Source organism: Lepidochelys kempii, chromosome 2 (genome assembly GCF_965140265.1).
Source record: "Lepidochelys kempii isolate rLepKem1 chromosome 2, rLepKem1.hap2, whole genome shotgun sequence".
NCBI classification, from domain to species: Eukaryota; Metazoa; Chordata; order Testudines; family Cheloniidae; genus Lepidochelys; species Lepidochelys kempii.
The window spans coordinates 191,502,471-191,520,278 of NC_133257.1; the positions used below are offsets into that span (position 1 = coordinate 191,502,471).

General features: G+C 42.0%; 1 protein-coding gene across 3 annotated transcripts in view; it reads left to right on the forward strand.

Annotated features, from left to right (window-relative positions):
• Positions 1–17,808, forward strand: part of CPNE4 (copine 4) — a 381,425-nt gene that overhangs the window by 22,188 nt on the left and 341,429 nt on the right. Inside the window, exons 1-2 of one of the 3 annotated variants that reach the window (XM_073333242.1) lie at positions 14,972–15,072; positions 15,319–15,861. The exons of 1 other annotated variant lie outside the window; for it this stretch is intronic. The gene's annotated coding sequence lies outside the window, so the exon portion shown is untranslated. Of the gene's footprint in view, positions 1–14,971; positions 15,073–15,247; positions 15,862–17,808 lie in introns of those variants that run through there. One more of the 3 variants, XM_073333243.1, reaches the window with a different exon arrangement.

Genomic DNA, 17,808 nt, shown 5'->3' on the forward strand with positions numbered 1-17,808 from the left:
TTTTATGAATTATAAAGACAGCCTCAAAAAGTGTTGTTGTTTTGGGTTTTCTTTCAGTCGTAAAAGTTACTTTGTTTCTGGATAGTTCTGTGACCTGACTCCCTACCCCTTTTGAGGGGGAGGTGGGGAGAACTTTGGAGAACTGGATAGTGAAATCAGGGGAGGTTCAACCCAGAAAAGACAGCTCTTCTAGCTCTTGTTGGAAAGGGAAAGGTTTGAATATGCATAGGACTAGAGTGACCAAATTGCAACTGTGAAAAAATGGGATGGGGATGGGGATGGGGAGGTAATATGCGCCTATATAAGAAAAAGTCCCCAAAATTGGGACATCTGGTCACCCTAAATAGGACAAACACAAACCAAATACAGACCTCCTTTAACCAGTATAGGCCTAAGGGAATGGCCCTTTACAACATTTAAGTTCTCCATCAAGAGCTTCTGGCTCTGAAATGTTCTCCTCTTGAATATATGCCAGTGTCCATTTGTGTCTTCCTTCTGGGCAAGATTCTTATCATTTTGGTTTCCTTTTTAGTTGTGTGTTGCATTTGGAGTGGGAAGTATTTTGTTTTGCGTAGTTGGGGTGTGATATGCGGTATGTATGTGAAAGGGTGAGATATTATGTATTGTATATTTGAGCACTTGTTTTGGTGTTGTCTTATGCTGGAGCTTGACAGTATCTTTTTGATTTTTAGACTCTCTGTTAGACACTTAAAAGTCTTCAGGCATGGAGTGCCATAGAAGTAAACATACATTATTTATCTATTTGCTTGAAAATGAAATGGCTACCTACCCAGGGACAGGGAAACACCAATATTATCTGATGAAGCATCAGACTGTAAAGAAAGAATGTAGCAAAAATGAGAGAGGTGTGGACTCATGGTCTAAGCATAGGACTGGAAGTCAGGCGCTCCTAAAATCTAATCATGGCTTTGATACTAATTTCCTCCATGACATTGTTTATAATGTCTTCCTCAGTTTCCCAGTTTGTGCTGATAACCCTTCCCTGCCTCACAGGGCTGTTGTGAGGATCAGTGTGTTAATACATGGAAAGTACTTTGGAGATGGAAAGTGTTCTGTAAGTGCTGCTAACATTGTTACTACAGTGGCAACACTTGAGTCAAGGGAATCTGTTGTACCTTGGAAATGCTGTGGGCAACAGAGATAATAAGGTGCAGACTTGCCATGTCTCACATAATTGGAGTTAGGGTTACTCATCGTCTTTGACCTCAATCTTCTACAGCAATTTTTGGGTGTCATGCTTCAGATATGAAGGACTTTAGCATGCAGAATATTTGAATAGATTACTGAAAATAGACATGTGCAGGTGGCAATGTGGGTTGTGAATGTTCATGGATAATGAATTACACTTTCCCTTAATATTCAATTTGTGCAGTTTCCAGGACAAAAAGTTAGATTGGATAGCCACTAATTGTTTTGCCATTCTCCAAAGAATGCTTTTGGCAAGGTATCAACAGGAATTAATCATTAATAAAACTTGAAAGAAGTAGCTAAAAATGTTTGATTCAGAAGTGGTATGTACCTGGCTTTCACTACTCTAATTGATGTAAGAACGCTAAGTGTAAGGGAAGATATACTGGTAAGAGAGCCCACCTGGACAGAAAACGTTGGGGAATGGCATTATTTTGAACATGAAAGGCTCACCTTCCACAGTATGCAGTATAATACAGTCTGGAAATAAATTCCCTTAGCAGAGCAGCAGAAAAGGGATCAGAAAGAAATACAAATACTGAACCTGCAAATGGGCCTGTTTGGTAAATAGAGATTGTGAAGGTTAAGATGCTAAAATATAAGAAGCCCTGTAACTCCACTCCCTTGGGAAAAGTCACCAGCTAGGAGGTAGAAGAGAGACAGACATTAAAGAGAATTGAACTCCAGCTGAGGAGGGGAGAGATTATGCTTTTCATAAGTTCCTGGACAGACACTTGGAAATCCAGGAAAATCTCTAGTTGTGATTGGTCAGCTGGATCCCAGTTTCTGCAGTCTTAGGAGTGCCTTCAACTCCCATTGTACTCAAAGGAACTGAGGGCACTTGGCACCTCACAGGAGGTGCTCAGCAGTGTCACGTTTTAGGGCTGTCCAGAAAAGGACAGCAGCAGGTGCAATGCATCCGCAGCCTCCATTTCACCTGCTCCTACCCTTTTCTAGGCAGACATTCTGTGCCTTCTGCCAGAGTAAACTCACGGTGAATCAAAACAGACAATGATCTAGATCAGCGGCTCTCAAACTGTGAGTCAGGACCCCAAAGTGGGTCGCAACCCCATTTTAATGGGGTTGCCAGGGCCAGCATTAGACTTGTTGAGACCCAGGGCTGAAGCTGAAGCCAGAGCTCCAACCCCACCCAGAGTGTCGGGGCTCGGACTGCGGCCCCTTTCCCCCCAACCTGGGGCGGTGGGGCTCTGGCTCCGATCCCCTCCTGGGGTCCTGTAGTAACTTTGTTGTCAGAAAGGGGTCATGGTGCAATGAAGTGTGAGAACCCCCGATCTAGATTATGTAACATATATAAAGATCCAAGTGGGTGAGGTAATATTTTTTATTGGACCAATTTCTGTTGGTGAAAGAGACAGGTTTTGAGTAGAATTTCTGCTACACAAAACCTTGTCCAGTGCACTAAATGCCCCAACAACTATTATGTGGGTGAAACCAGACAATCGTTACGCTTTCAAATGAATTCACACAGAAACATTATAAAAGACAAAAACAGCATATCATGAGTGGGCAAACACTTTCACAGAACGATCATTCTTTATCTAACCTCTCAGTCCTCGTTCTCAAAGGAAATCTACAACAGTAGAAGCTTACATTTATAACTTTGCTAGACACTGAAAATCATGGTTTTAATAAAGACACTGGATGTATGGATTATTACAACAATCTGTAACACACTAATCCCCCCTTTTTTTGTCCCATAATTATGGAGGTGTTAATGGCCCACTTCACCCTGAATGCTTTCTTACAATATGTGTTCACTATTTATGCCAAAGAATCATAGAATATCAGGGTTGGAAGGGACCCCAGAAGGTCATCTAGTCCAACCCCCTGCTCGAAGCAGGACCAATTCCCAGTTAAATCATCCCAGCCAGGGCTTTGTCAAGCCTGACCTTAAAAACCTCTAAGGAAGGAGATTCTACCACCTTCCTAGGTAACGCATTCCAGTTCCACCACGAATCTGTGGTGGAAAGAATCTGTTCCACCACGTATTTAGCTGTGACACTCTGAGAACCTTTCCCAGACCTGAGGAAGAGCCCCAAAACTTATTTCTCTCACCAACAGAAGTTGGTCCAATAACAGATATTACCTCACCCACTTGTCTCTCTAGTAGCCTTGGACCAACACAGCTACAATGATTCAGAAGGAAAATATAAAGATAAGGATTTAAATAACAAATTGTACAAACACTAAATTATGCACAGTTTGATTACTTTTGACCTGGAATGGCTCTTAAACAGAAATAATTGGGACTAGTCTTGCTCCTCTCAAAGTTAATAAGGAGTGGGAGAGAGGCCCATTATGTGCATATGAGCATGCCACCTTTGGGCTGAATTGGGCAGGGAAATGGGCTAGAGTTGGTGGCTGTCGTTCCTTTAGGTGTGGGGCCGTCCTATCATATTTCCTCCTGTTTTTTCTTCCCAATAATCTATATTTACTTTTCACCAATGCTGTGGTGGATAATTTACTTACTCTCGCCATACAGGAGAGAGGAACCTTGTTTTCCACCTCTTAAGAATGACACTTCTGATGGAACAGAATTAAGTAGCTAAAATATCCTTACTAGGGAGTGTTTTTAACTCCTGGAATTAGCCGTGGCGCAGACAGATTTTTTGGCAACGGTGGTTAGCTCACAACTTGGGGAGGTCTGTGAAGATATTGTTCCAGTAATTGCATAGTTAATGACTAGATTACAGAATATACGAAATATTTGCTCCTTTTCTTTTGTTCATCTATAGCTATTGTTGACCCATTAGAGGAATTTATGGATAACAGATGATGTGGGACTCCATCCAATAACCCATGTGCAAATCTTTCAGTGGGAACTGCTGGCTCCAGTGATTCATCAATGATAATGTAATATTTGCTATGGAAAAGGAAAGCTGTTGCATACTAAGGGCTTGCTAAATAGGTAGATAGTATTCAGACTAGAGCTTACTGAACACGAATATTTAGTGAGAACTCTTCCTGGGAACACCTGTCTTCTGGAGTCCAGCCAACTTGCTGTTCTCTCACAAAGAGGTAATTATTTTCATAATCGACTTCAACAGTGCAGCAGATGCATAATAAAAGGTTGCTAATAGAATGAGAGACTATGTGATTAGCAATATCTTTTGTAGTCCTGGATATTTATTGGGCCATACAAAACAAAAAATAGAACCCGGTTAGAGAGACAGAAAAGGAAAAGATGAGTTAGCATATGGAACGAAAAACAGATGAAAGAGAAGGAGTACATGAGACATAATGTGCTAAAAGGGTCAGGATACATGCAGAGAAGACAAAAAGGGATCAAAAGAGAATAAACCACCTGGTTTCTAATTTCTCAGTTGCAGGCTTCCTGTGTGGAACAACAGAACTGACTTAAGGCACAGAAGCAGACATCCCAGGATTTCATGCCAGTTATGAGTTAATAAGTTATCTTGGGTAATGTTTTATTTAGATAGGCTGTTTTCTAAATTGCTTTTAGCAAATGATTGAATGCCTTGTGGAGAAGTAACCAGGCATTTAATGTACATCAGGGTAGCCTCTTCTAAATGTTCTGTTAACTTGAAAAAAAGTGGAAAAGGGCACACTGGGAGATAACCCTTTCTCATTAAAAATGGGTAGAAAATTACAGTGACCTTGAAGTTCGTCTCTCGTTACCTTCAGCTACCATCTTCAGCAGCTATACAGAAAAATATGAGCTCAGCAGTGTTAGACATAGATAGTTAGGAGTACAAAGGAAAGGCCTTCCTGTTGGAAATCTAAGAGCTCCTTCGTCCTTTTATTTATGACACATAATGTCTGAAAAATGGAAACATCACAGATCCCATTTTTGGAAAGATGACTCTGTTATGTGTTGGAAAAACTACATGAACAGTGATGCTTCTAAGAAAGACATTGTCGTCTTCTTTTGCTAAATGAACAATGCTTTACTTTTTTATGTCTTAGAACTACAGTTGTGTAGTGTAAAAGGCAGCACTGCTGGGCAAATCTTAAATAGGGGAACACAGCACTTGCCAGAGCAGATGAGATCAGTGTTCCATGTTATTGCAGAATCCTGTCTAGGAGAGTGATTAGGACTACATACTTCAGATGGTGGATGGGTGTGAAATAACATACCCAATGGCAAAGTTTCTTCCTACCTCCGATCATTTAGTGGTTGGCTTATGCCCTGAAGCATGAAAGTTTCTATTCCTTCTAAAACCTTCAATTTTTAAAATGACATAGTCAAAAAAGTGTTGTCATAAACACCTTATAGTAGAACCTCAGAGTTACAAACACCAGAGTTACGAACTGACCAGTCAACCAAGCACCTCATTTGGAACCAGAATTACGCAATCAGGCAGCAGCAGAGGGGGAAAAAGCAAATACAGTACAGTACAGTGTTAAATGTAAACTACCAAAAAAATAAAGGCAAAGCAGCATTTTTTTCTGCATAGTAAAGTTTCAGAGCGATATTAAGTCAATGTTCAGTTGTAAACTTTTGAAAGAACAACCATAACGTTTTGTTCAGAGTTACGAACATTTTAGATTTATGAACAACCTCCATTCCCGAGGTGTTCGTAACTCTGAGGGTCTACTGTACTTTCTTCAGGCCTTTGTCTTGCAATGGACATAAGGAAATAAGACTGGAAATAAGGCGTAAATTTATAGTGAGGAGAGTGAGTTACCACTGGAACAATTTACCAAAAGTCATGCTGGATTCTCCATCACAGACAATTTTAAAATCCAGATTGGATGTTTTTCTAAAAGATCTGCTCTAGGAATTATTTTGGGGCATCTCTATGGCCTGTGTTGTACAAGAAGTCAGTGGTCTCTGCGGGTTGACGCCCATCTGCCTGCATATCCCCGTTAACATGACAGTGCAAGGTGTCTGTCCACAAAGATCACATCACAGGATCAGGCCTTGCTCGTCAGACTGCAACTGCTCCCTGGGTGTCTTTGAGTCATACCTGTTCACTGCTCAGAAAAAGTTTCGGCCATTGATAAGACTGCAGAATCAACAGAAAAGCAAACTGGAAAATATGCTGCTTTGCAAGTCGCCAGCTAAATTCTCATTTCACAGGCTTGATTTCATGTGTCTTTCTTTTTCCATACACAAATGTGGGATTTTGCAAATCCAGCATGTGCACACGCATTTTTGTGGATACTCCCGTTGCACCCACTTTTAAAAAAGTTGGGTCTATTTCTGACCAGTTAACATGTAAAATATGGTTACTTTAAAAAGAGGGTTATATAGGCTTCATATTTTAAAACTTCTTATTGCTTGAATGAGAAGCAGGTGCTTAGGGGGTAAACCCTTCCATCTACTTTACAGTCCTCGGCAGCATTTGAATGATTGATTCTTTTGAAGAGGTAGTGTGGTCTAGTGGGTGGGCACTGGACAAGGAGTCAAGAGATCTGGGCTCTCTTCTCTCAGCTCTGACACTGATCTGCTGTGCGATAAGCCACATGGGCATGTCATGGCTATCTCTGTGCCTTTGTTTCCCCTCTCACTCTTTGTCCGTATTGTCTGTTTGGGATTGTCTCAGACCACCTGCCTGTACAGTGCCTAGCACAATGGGGCTCCAATCTGAGTGGGAATCTCTAGGTACTATTGTCATGCCACTGTTACTAATAGCGACTCTAATAGCCTGCAGGGCACTTGCAACAATAAGGATTCAATTTTGCGTTTTGGCCTGATCCTATACTTTAGGAAATCAGAGGAATTCCTCTCCCATGAGTAATGAATTTCTCTTGTATTTGTTGCTGTTTATCCAAGAGCTTCTCAAGCTACCTAACGGCTCTCCCTATTCTCAGTCATCTTCTGGGAATCAGTCTCCTGTTATCTGCTCCAAGTCAACCTGTGGTGTCTTTGAAGAGTGATGGGTAAGAAGCAGCAACAGTAGTGTTCCAGGTGAATTTGTTGATACTACTGCAAAATACAGAAATCAAACCCGAACCTTGCTTCTGTCTCCATTACTGAGGAAGTGAAATAAAGCAGCTGTCAGGCTCGTGACTGCTCTGGGTACACACTACCCGACATGAGCAGGCCTAGTCCTGATTCTTTAATTGCTTCACAAGTGTAATTGACAGAATTAAGTTCTTCTCCCATGTCTGTCCCTGCCGCTTTGTAGAGAACCTCAGCAGTTCTCAAGTTTCACTCACGAAGAGGAGAAAATAGCCCAGGTTATTCTTCCCTCTCCCACAGAAATTCAGAAAGAGACCCATAGTAGTGGAGCAAACACTCATCTGTTTAATATCTAACCTTCACAGTCTTCTGCCTACCAGGGACATCACTACTAGTACTTCAAAACAAAGATGGGGAGGAGGCCATGTTCTTCATAAGAATTACAGACTAAGACAGAGCATGACTTAATAGCAAAATCACTGGAAAGTTACACTTTGGCCCATGGAAGAAGTAAAAAATAAGGTCTAATGCTGGAACAAATCACAATCGTATACTTTCCACTGGTACATGCACATCACACAAAAGAACTGCCCTCAGTCGGGATGGGTACAATAGCAAAATTGTGCTCAGAGAAAATCTCCTGTCCTATTTAAAACATTGGCCTCAATAATGAGGCCTAAACCCATATTCTTTCTATATCCCATATTTGGAAGGTGAGACTTCCTCCCAAGTGACAGTTAAGAGATGACCTTACCTCCTAGATTTCTGGCTGTTACAGAAGATGCTCACATTAAACAAGGCATCTAAATGATGAAAGTTCAGGCTATTTAAGGACAATGGATACCTCGTTATTGGTCAATGCTCATTAGTTTCAGTACCGTCCTTTGTATGCATACACTCATGAAAAGACCAGAAGAAATTATAGTGTAAACTATAGGATACAGTAAATGTGAGATATTAAATATCCTATGAGATCTCAAGTCTATAGCTGCATTCAGAAACTCTGACATCTTGCAAGGAAACAGCTCTGACCCCATCAGCAGAGACTCTTTATTACTGATACACAGAGATACTTCCTGCTGTGTGTGAAACTTCAGCACAAAGGGGTTGGGAGATTTTAAGCAAACTTTTTTAAATAAAAGATGCTTTTTCTTCCTCTCAGCCAATTTTGTTGAGAAAAAAAGCACCAGATCACTACTGTTAAACGAGCTTTATAGTTTTTTCTTCTCTAAGGAAAATAGCATGAGACTGGCATAATCAGGTGCTATTTGACAAAAGTCCTAGAAATGCAAGCACTGTGGAGTAGCTAAAAACCACTGAGTGGTGGTGGGGGGGGGGGGAAGAGAGCAAATGTCAGTAGCTGAAATAACATGAGTTGCACTGAATTTCCTCTTTAAACATTTTAACCCATGGCTGAACAAATGGTGATTGCACTGAACCTTTACATATGTTCAAAAGGTACCAGTGTGTCAGGAAACCAGGCATAAGCTAGAGCAGGGCTTCTCAACCTTTTCCATATCACTGACACCATTTTTTTGGTATCAGGATCCTCCTGACTTTCCTTCCTTCTAGCTGGAATCTAACCAGGGCCCACCCTCCTGTTTAGCAATATGGAAAGGGGAAGGTGGTTATGACACACTGATACCTCTTTGCAACCCCCTTGTAGGTCACTCCCCAGGATTGGGAAACCATGTGTTAGAGAAGCTACACTAGAGTGCCAAATAATTGGCTATCTCTGGGTCTTATTGACAACTTGGCCTGAGCCTGAGGGCTGCACCTAATGGATTGTATCATTTGTAGCTTTCTTCAACTTCATTATGGACTTGGAACATGCAGAGACTACAGGTCCCAACCTGTCACCCTCCATCTTGATCCAAGGAGTGCTAAATCCGAAAGCAGCTCTGGGCTTCCCTGCAGAACTCCATGGGAGGCACTTGGCCTGCTGGCTACAATGGTCAAAGCTGAGATACTCAGTGCTTTTTAATAAATTAGCTAGTAAAGATTTATTTTTTGCTAATCTATGATGTTCTTGCTCTCCTCCCTCTTGTGACCACGTTAGTCTCAGCATCTGAAGTGCAGATCTATAAAAGCAGCAGCATATTTTAGCATCAGTGAGCATGACTGCCACCAAATCCCATCACAGAAATTCTCTGGGATTTCTGGGACACTGGGCTCTCATTTCCTAAGTTGCAGGCAGTGACAGGTTCTTTTTTTTCAGAAGGAGGCTAATTTTTATTCTTGTCCCTGTGGGTGGCATACCTCTTCTATGAGGGAGGCTATCTTTGTAAGGGAACACAGTAGGTTTTGAGATACTGAGGGAATTGTAATGGTAGCATGTGGGACGAACTGTGTTCCATGAACAGGCTTGATAGGCCGTACTGGAGCTATTTCATGTAGCTCAGGGTCACCAACTCTTCCCACCTCACTCTTTCATTATCTTTTTCTCACCTTCTCCCGAGCTGGACTTTTTCTTAGGGTGTTAAGGATGCAATGCATCTTCTTTTCCCCATTTTTTGGCCCGACGTCGCTTTACAGCTATAGCTAAATTAAGGGTAATAATAAAAGAACAAACAACCTTGCCAAATACATGATGTTAATTTCCTAGGTAGTTGTTGCTGTGACTGTCTGGCATCAGTAGGCGTGTGAGGTCCTGGGCATGAGCTAGATTCTTTACTGTTGCTGATGTTGTATGTGCAAGATTTACTTCTAATGGACAGGCCTTTATTGACTATTGAATGTAGCGCTATATTGCACGATGGATGGTACAACGCTGCCTTTTTGTGTAGTATATTGACTAGCAACAAAAATAACCAGATATTTTACAGATCAAAGTCCAAGGCTGCTGCACCATGTCACCTCCACACAGCTCCTCAGCTATCAGTTTTTCAGTCTCGCTCTTTTTTCAATTTTTTTTCAAAACGTCATCAAAATTGATATTTTCCTGTGGGAAAATATCTAATTTTGACAAAATGGCATTTTCTGACAAAAAAATATTCCACTGGAAAATTTTCAACCAGCTCCTCTGGAGACAAGGCACCTGTAATGTTTACCACAAGATGGCTAGATGAGGTCAGTGCTGTATCCCCAGCCCTGGCTGACTTTGCTTAGTTTACTTCATGTTGAAACTACAGTGCCTTATCTCCACTAGGATTTTACAATGGAATAGCTAATGCACATTTATTATCCTACAGTAAAAACACACCTTTATTCCGGCAGTGAAGACAAAGCCTAGGAAGTGTAGTCCTTGAGAAACACTATTGGTTTCATTTACCTTAGGTGGAACTCCACTTTCTAAAGTTGGGGGAACACTGATGGAAAGAATAAATAACAGGTAAGACTTGAGTTCTGGGGCTATAATCTAAACAAAGGGGTCAGATGATACACAGCACAATAGCAAAGCCCAACTGATTTGTATAATCCCCATGACTCCAAGATGTAATCACAGCTCCTTAATTCAAAAAATCTCCTGTCTTTATTATTTTCTATAATACATTCAGTTGATCCAAGTGCTGGGCTGGCAATGATGTTCTGGCAGCAACTCTTGGGAGCTGCTCATTAAAATTCTGTGGCCAAACTGAAGAGAGGGATGGGATAATTTTCTGCACTGGGTGGAATTCAACTCCTCTCTGAATACAATTAAGGCTCTGTATACATTTCTAACATGCCTAACCCTGAAGTATCTAGGCACCATATGCAAAACTGAGAGCAGCATCATATCTGTTAGAAAAATTCCAGGTCTCCATGCACTCCGGCAGGGATGAGTTGTATTCATGGGGCTCATAATAATATGTCCAAGGAGAAAATATTTTGCTTTTTGGAATGGACCCCATTGCTGCATATAACAGGTTTCTGGGGTTGTTTTTAAATTTGCAGGTGGAAATGAACTCCTCCCTCACACTTAGATCAGTGTTGAGCTGCAAGAAAGTTCTGCTGTAAATTGTAAATGTTGTGAATAAATAGGAATTGGGACCAAGATTTTCCAAAATAACTAGTGTGCTTGGGTGCCTCAATTTTGGGGTGCTGAATTTGAGACACTATAAAGGAACCTGACTTTGAGAAGGTGAGTGCTCAGCACTCTCTGGATATCAGGCCTCTTTAAGGTGTCTCACTGGGGCACCCAGAACCTGAGACTTACAAAACCACTAGTCACTTTTGAAAAGCAGGGTCTTGGTCTCAATCCAGAAACTTTCACAAACTCTATGTTCACTTCCCAAAGTTTCAAACAGAAATGTGCAAATGTCTCCTGGGATGACAGGAGTAACAGACCAGTGGTTGTGAAGACAATATCCACCACTTGCTTCTCTTCAAAATGCTTTTAAAGCAGTAAAAGCTGGATGTGTCATTGAAATTAGGTCCTGTTATGACTGCTGGTTCAGGGAGGCTGCATGACCTGATATTATGGCTTAATGGTACAAGATGTCTCACTACAAAGAAAGAATTCTAAAAATAGGATAGAACCATGTTTTGTGTTAGCACCTTTCATATTAAAAGTATTCAAAAGAAAGGTACAAATGAGTTAATAATAATGGGGCCGGGACTGTGTATGTGAATGTGTCAATCACTGGTCACTCAGCAGTAGCACACATGCAGCCTTGGACTCTGAAACCTCTTTGTTTGAGAGAGAACACTGACTGGGACATCACTATATTTTGTATAAGTGCCATGAGATCTTCACATTTCACCTGTATGGAAATCCACAGCTGAGTGTGTCATCTTCAGCACTCTCTGAGAGCATAGCACACTCCTGCAGCATCAGCACTGAATATGAGCTGAAGCCTGGGCATGCAGGCTGAACCTATGGCCTTTAAAGTACTGGCTTGTGTCAGATCTGCTCATGTTTATGGTTTTATAACTGTCTCACTCTCGAGTGGTTGGCCTGAACACAGGGATCTAACCCTACTACCAGTGAAATTAATGGAGGGTCTCATTTTGCTCAAGCTGTAAAGGCCTGTGATTTTTGGCCATATGTTCGCATCCTCCTGTCTGGTATGTGGCTAGCTGATGACTGAGGTGCTTGCCCAGAATGTGGCCAAAGCTTCTTATAGCTTGCTGGGTCAGAGGTAGGAATGTTACCAAGTGAGCGATACCAATGCTCATTATTTTTAAATCATTAACTTAATTTAAATAACGGACTATTTGAAGTCATTAGCACAAACCGCTGTTTTCACCATGATTATATTAAATGAGACACAATCTTCTCTCTCTCTTTTAAAGAGACCTTTGTATACTGAAGATATATTGATGCCACCCACAGGAGGAAGCAGGTATTTTTGGTATCCGTGTCTCCTTTTCAACAATTAATTATTCCATTTGTAAGCTTCAGCAACTGAGGTTTCTTCAGCAACACTAGCTGGAGACGTAGCAGTTAATGCCAAAAAGCGACAAAATGGCGAGGAGCATATTAGTGAGGTATAAATAACCACAGGGTGATATTTGAGTGCTTATTATACACATCTCTGTGAGAAAAAAAATAGCCTGCTTTGAACAGTGGAGGATAAGATGAAAACAAAGGAAAGCAGAAATCTAATTTATAACTGGTCATCCTGAATCAACCAAATAAGGATCCCAAACTCAGCATACAGTACATTAATTCGTTATGTGGTCCTGCCTGTCATTAAACCCTGTGGTTTCTCTGGAATAACATACTTTGCTTTAGTAAATCCACATTTCGTTCTTTTTCATTCCTTGGCCATATGCCAGTGCTTTCCTCCTCTCTGATGTGAGAGGCTCCATCAGTACTGGCATAGGACAATGTGATGCTACTGCCCCTTATGTTATTAAACTCAAGACTCCTGTGATCAAAATGAATCCAAAATGGGGATGTCTTGGCTTTCTTGAGAACTCGAGTAGTTACATGGCCATGCTGTTATGCATTAGGTGATCTGAATAAGGCAGACAACACAGCTTTACACTGACAGAAATAGTTACAGGGAAGAGGTAAGTGGAAAAGACAAGGGAAATCACTGATTATAACAACAGATTATGGTTTGATGAATTTTATGTAAATCTGACTCTATGCTATAGAAGTAAATTAAGTTTATTTTTGTGAGTGCATAAATACAATGATTGAGCTTTGATTTTTATGCTGGGAATGAATTCCAGGTCACCGTGTTTTGCATAATATGCTTAGTAAAATGCTGCTTTTAATTTGCACTGTATCTGCACTGAGAAAAATCAAGGTTTACAGTGTACGTTTTAACATGTCTTCTACAAACACTGACAGTGTTATGTTAGTGCCTCTAATTAGAGAGCTGAGGCTTGTTGGCAGAGGAATTCACCTCCATTACAAGTTGTTGTTGTTTTTTTGTTTTTAACATGTGAGGCCTGTGCTGAGTGTTCTCGGTTTTGGCTACTGAATATGATTACATTGCTTGCTTTCTGTACTTCACACCTCATAGTGCTTAGGAGCAGCACGACAGGATTTGTCAGCTCTGCACACACTTGACATGAGTAGGTTCGGGGCATAGGAATGACTGTCTCTGTTTCAGGTCCCCTTTCCTTGGAGAATTGCATCACTGGAGACATTTATTTTTAAATGTTCTTTCTAAATAGCTTGATATATACTTTTCATATTGGGGGAAAATCACTGCGTCTGTCTCTGTATTTATAGGGCCTCCATTACTGTAATATCTGAGTGCCCCACAAGGGGCTTATGAATTTATCTTCCCAGTGTTCCTGTAATGTAAGGGGTATAACTTAGATACAGATGAGGAACTGAGGCCTCAAAGGACCAGATTTGTAAAGGTATTTAGGCGTTGCTCTGCTCACTGTTACAACACCTAACTGACTTGGAAGCCTTATTTTCAAAAGTGACTTAGACACTTGGGAGCCAAAGTTTCAAAGGGATCTAAGCTCCTAAATCGGCTAGGCCTAAATACCTTTACATATCTTGGCCAGAGAGACTAAGAGCCTGATCCTGCAAACACTTAAACACATGCTTTACTGACAGATACAAATAGAGTTACATGTATGCTTAAGTATTTGCAGGACCAGGACCTAAGTGACTGGTCACCCAAGGTCACATAGGCAGTCTTTGACAGAACCAGGAACGAAACCCCCGTTGCTCAATGCCTCGTCTCTTACCTTGGCCACAAGACCATCCTTCCTCCCTTTAGAGGTCTTCCTCCTACCCAATTTTAGGGTGATATATGGAGATTATGGCCCCACATCAGCAAACTAATTAAGCATGTGCCTAATTTAAGCATGTGAATAGTTTCATTGAGACTACTCATATATACTTCAAGTGAGGCATGTTCTTTAAGGACCTTGCCAAATTGGGGCCTTTGCCACCCTAGGCTCTGCTTTCCTTTTTAGAGATGTGAGTGGGATTTTTGTTAGAGGTAGGCCCAAATTTAAACCCAGATCTGAACACTCCAGTGATTTGAAAAAATTCAGATTGGGATCTGAACACCGTGCTTCCTGCATGTGTACATGGAGCTGCAGAGAGGGGTGGGGAAAAACGTATATAGTAAAAGGGTTGTTATTGTCCGCCCCCCCCCACCAAGTTATTTTAGGTTGAAGGTACCCACCCTTCCCTGACCTATGGTGTTGCTGGTGCAGTGCCATCATTTTAAGTGAGCAGTGTCTTTTGTTCCCTCTGGCATTTAGACTGTCTCCTCTGTGTCAGCATTAGACTAACAGGGCTGTTACTCTGAAACCTGTCATTCCCAGTCTGTGCATCTGGACACATTAACATACACAGACTGGGTCTTTAATTCCCACTGCTTTTGATAGGCTACTGGGAGATTAGGTACGGTGAGTGTTGTGTGTTTGCTGAATCAGTCAATCAATCTGGCTGAATCAGTCCTTTGGAAAGCTCGGGATAGGGTTAGGGTGGTTCATTTCTTCCTCCACTGAACTTCAGGGCGGACGTGCTGAAGCTGCAGATATCTTAAAACTTCCAGCGCAGCTGTCAGTTTTAGGGGTGGAGGAGACCCCCACACCCTCACAGTATCTTTCTTTTAAGGGGGAAGGTTTGTATTTCTGAATTTGTCCACCAGCAGCAGGCTAGTTTTGCACAACCTATTGGACTCTGGAAAGAGCGGTTGCCTCTGTATGTGCAGACTGTGCCTCCGGATTGTAGTGCTGAAGGAGGCAGGGGTTTGTACCGTATGCGGGTGACTGGAGCGGTGGCTGACGCGGATATTTGCTCGAGCTTGGTTAGGAACTTGAATAATCACGTATTTTTTTTCCCTTTCCCGGTATTTAACTGTACTTAGACTGTGGCGGTTTAGAGGCTGCACTGGAAGAGCTTTAACTGAGTGTACACACACTGCCAAGTGCGCGCCTGGGAGCCGCGGGCTCTGCGGACTGAGAAGTTGGCGGAGGGAAAGAGCGCGCTTTAAGTCCTGTGAAGGGAATCACCTTGCGCGGGGTGCTGCTGTGCTGGCCGGAACCACCAGGGGGCGCGTGAGTCGGCTTCTCAGCCCAGCATCTGCCTCCCGCGCGAGACGCCCGGGCTGCTCAGAAGGTGGACCTCTCTCCTCGTGTGAAGCTGCTGTTTCCCAGCGCCACACCTCCCACCTCGCCTGGCCGCGGCCGTCGGTGCTCCAACCTCCAGCTTCCCCGATGCCCTGAGGATGGAGCCGGCTTTTCCGGAGGGATCCAGCTCCGGCCCGCAGAGCAGCAGCACCGCCTCCACAATCTCCTCTCTCTGAACCGGCCAAGCCCGGGAGCCAGAATTTAAAGAACAAACGAGGGACGCCCTCAGCCCGCTCCACAAGCATCTGGGACCAGCCCTTTGCAGCCGATCACTTGCACAGGTAGGCGAGGCCCTGGCTGCTGAGAGACGCGTCTGTCCTAGCGGCTGTGGGGCTCTAACTTTCTCCAAAATGTGTGGTTACGCTTAAGGAAAAGAAACAGAAATAAACTTTAGTCAGTTTCTCCTCCCTTTCTCCCCAGCTGGGGATAACGGCGGAGTGGTGCTAACTGGCAATCTGTAATCTGAGCTAGGCGCTGGCTTTTCCAGCTGGGACCTCTTGTGACTGTGATTTCCCATGCAGTGTTACTGTTCTGGATCTCCTAGGCATGCCTTGGGTTCCAGCATATAACAAAACTATTTACTAGCTTGATCTGAAGAGAAATGAACGTAATTTGATCCATCGTGCTGAAGTGCACGATGCTAACTTGGCTCTCGCTGTTATTTTTACAGCTGAGTACAGATTAATATTTCAGCGAGTGTGCTCGTTTCTATGATGAACGGGATCGATATTCTCTGTGAGCTCGTGTGAGTTTATCCCCAGCTCCTCCTATGCAGCCGGCTGGATGGCAGGTGCCTAAAATGAAACGGAAAGGGGCTCCCCAGAGAACAACCCGGCACCAGTTTGTTAAATAATATTGAAGATTGACTCCACAAATGCTGGAAGTATTTGGAGAGCAATAATAGTGTGTCTTGGGTTGCAAAATTAAACACGGCTCAGCCAGATGATATTACAAGGCAAAATACACAAGGATTTTTGGGTCCTAAGGCAAAAGTTTATTGCTGTTCCTGAAGAATGTCAATAGTTGTTTGATTATCCTCTCCCCTTTATTTAGCTAGGTACATTTCACAGAGAAGCCTGTGTTTCTTTCTCTCTATTTGCGGGTCTTTGGTGCCTCTCTTACCTGCCTGAACTGGTGCTGAAGTTCCTGATGAGGTACAGCTAAAATGTCTCAGCATGCAGAATGATGCCCCATATTAGAATAAAATAGTGCTACCAGAAATGGCTCATACATAGATAATGAGTTGCATAGAATACATGATGCATATGCTTAATAGCGGCAGAACTGGTACAGCAGGATGATCAACACACACACTTACTGTTCTCCATCCCCCATCCTTATATGAGGTTGGAAATAAGAATTGTGAAAACTGTCAGATGAGTTTTTCTTGCTGTTGGACAAGCAACTCCAAATCATTGTCTGTTAATTTGAAAATATTAATTTGAGTATTTTTGAATAACAAAATCTTTCGTGTCAGCTAATTGGAATTCTTTATTGCCTTAGTGCAAACTTTTCCTTCACTTACAACAGGGCAGTTCAGTTAAACTTACCAAAGTAACTGAGGGGGAGAATTTGGTCCCTTAATGTTTTTGTTCTTGAGATTTTTCTTAATTCTTGTAGTTCTAGCTCATACAACTTCCTTTTGGATTAGTTTCTGTAATTGGAAACTGCGTGCTGAGTTGCAGTGGTGCAAGTGCTGTTTTCAAAGTCAACTTCAAGAAAGAAAAGAGTTGAGGGAGTTTTCTCTTTAATCTTCCAAAAGCTCCTGGTAGATATAATAGTGTGAGATCAATTCAGTATATTTGAAGGGCCACACATCTTCCACTGTCAATTCCATATTTGCTTTAAAACTTGCAACTAGAGAACACGCACATTATTTGTTAAATCTTTCCAGGCAAGTTTTAATTATTTATTTGGTATACTACATAAGGGAGAGCACTAATGTGATTAATTTTTGTGTATGGTAGATTAAGCATAAAGCAAAGTTCAGTTCTCATTAAAGTGTGAGTTCTGGATTTGCTTAGTTCATATAATCTGATGTTTTCAGAGCTCAAAATAAACTTTTTCATTAAACGAGAGAGAAATGGGACTTGATCTTGAAGCCCTTAATGCCTTGTTGACTTCAATAGGGAGTTCTGGCTGATTAAGGGCTGCAGGATAGTGGCTCTTTGTTACACAATTGGCTTTGTGTGTGCAATTGATTTAGATAACTTTGCATCTGATCCTCT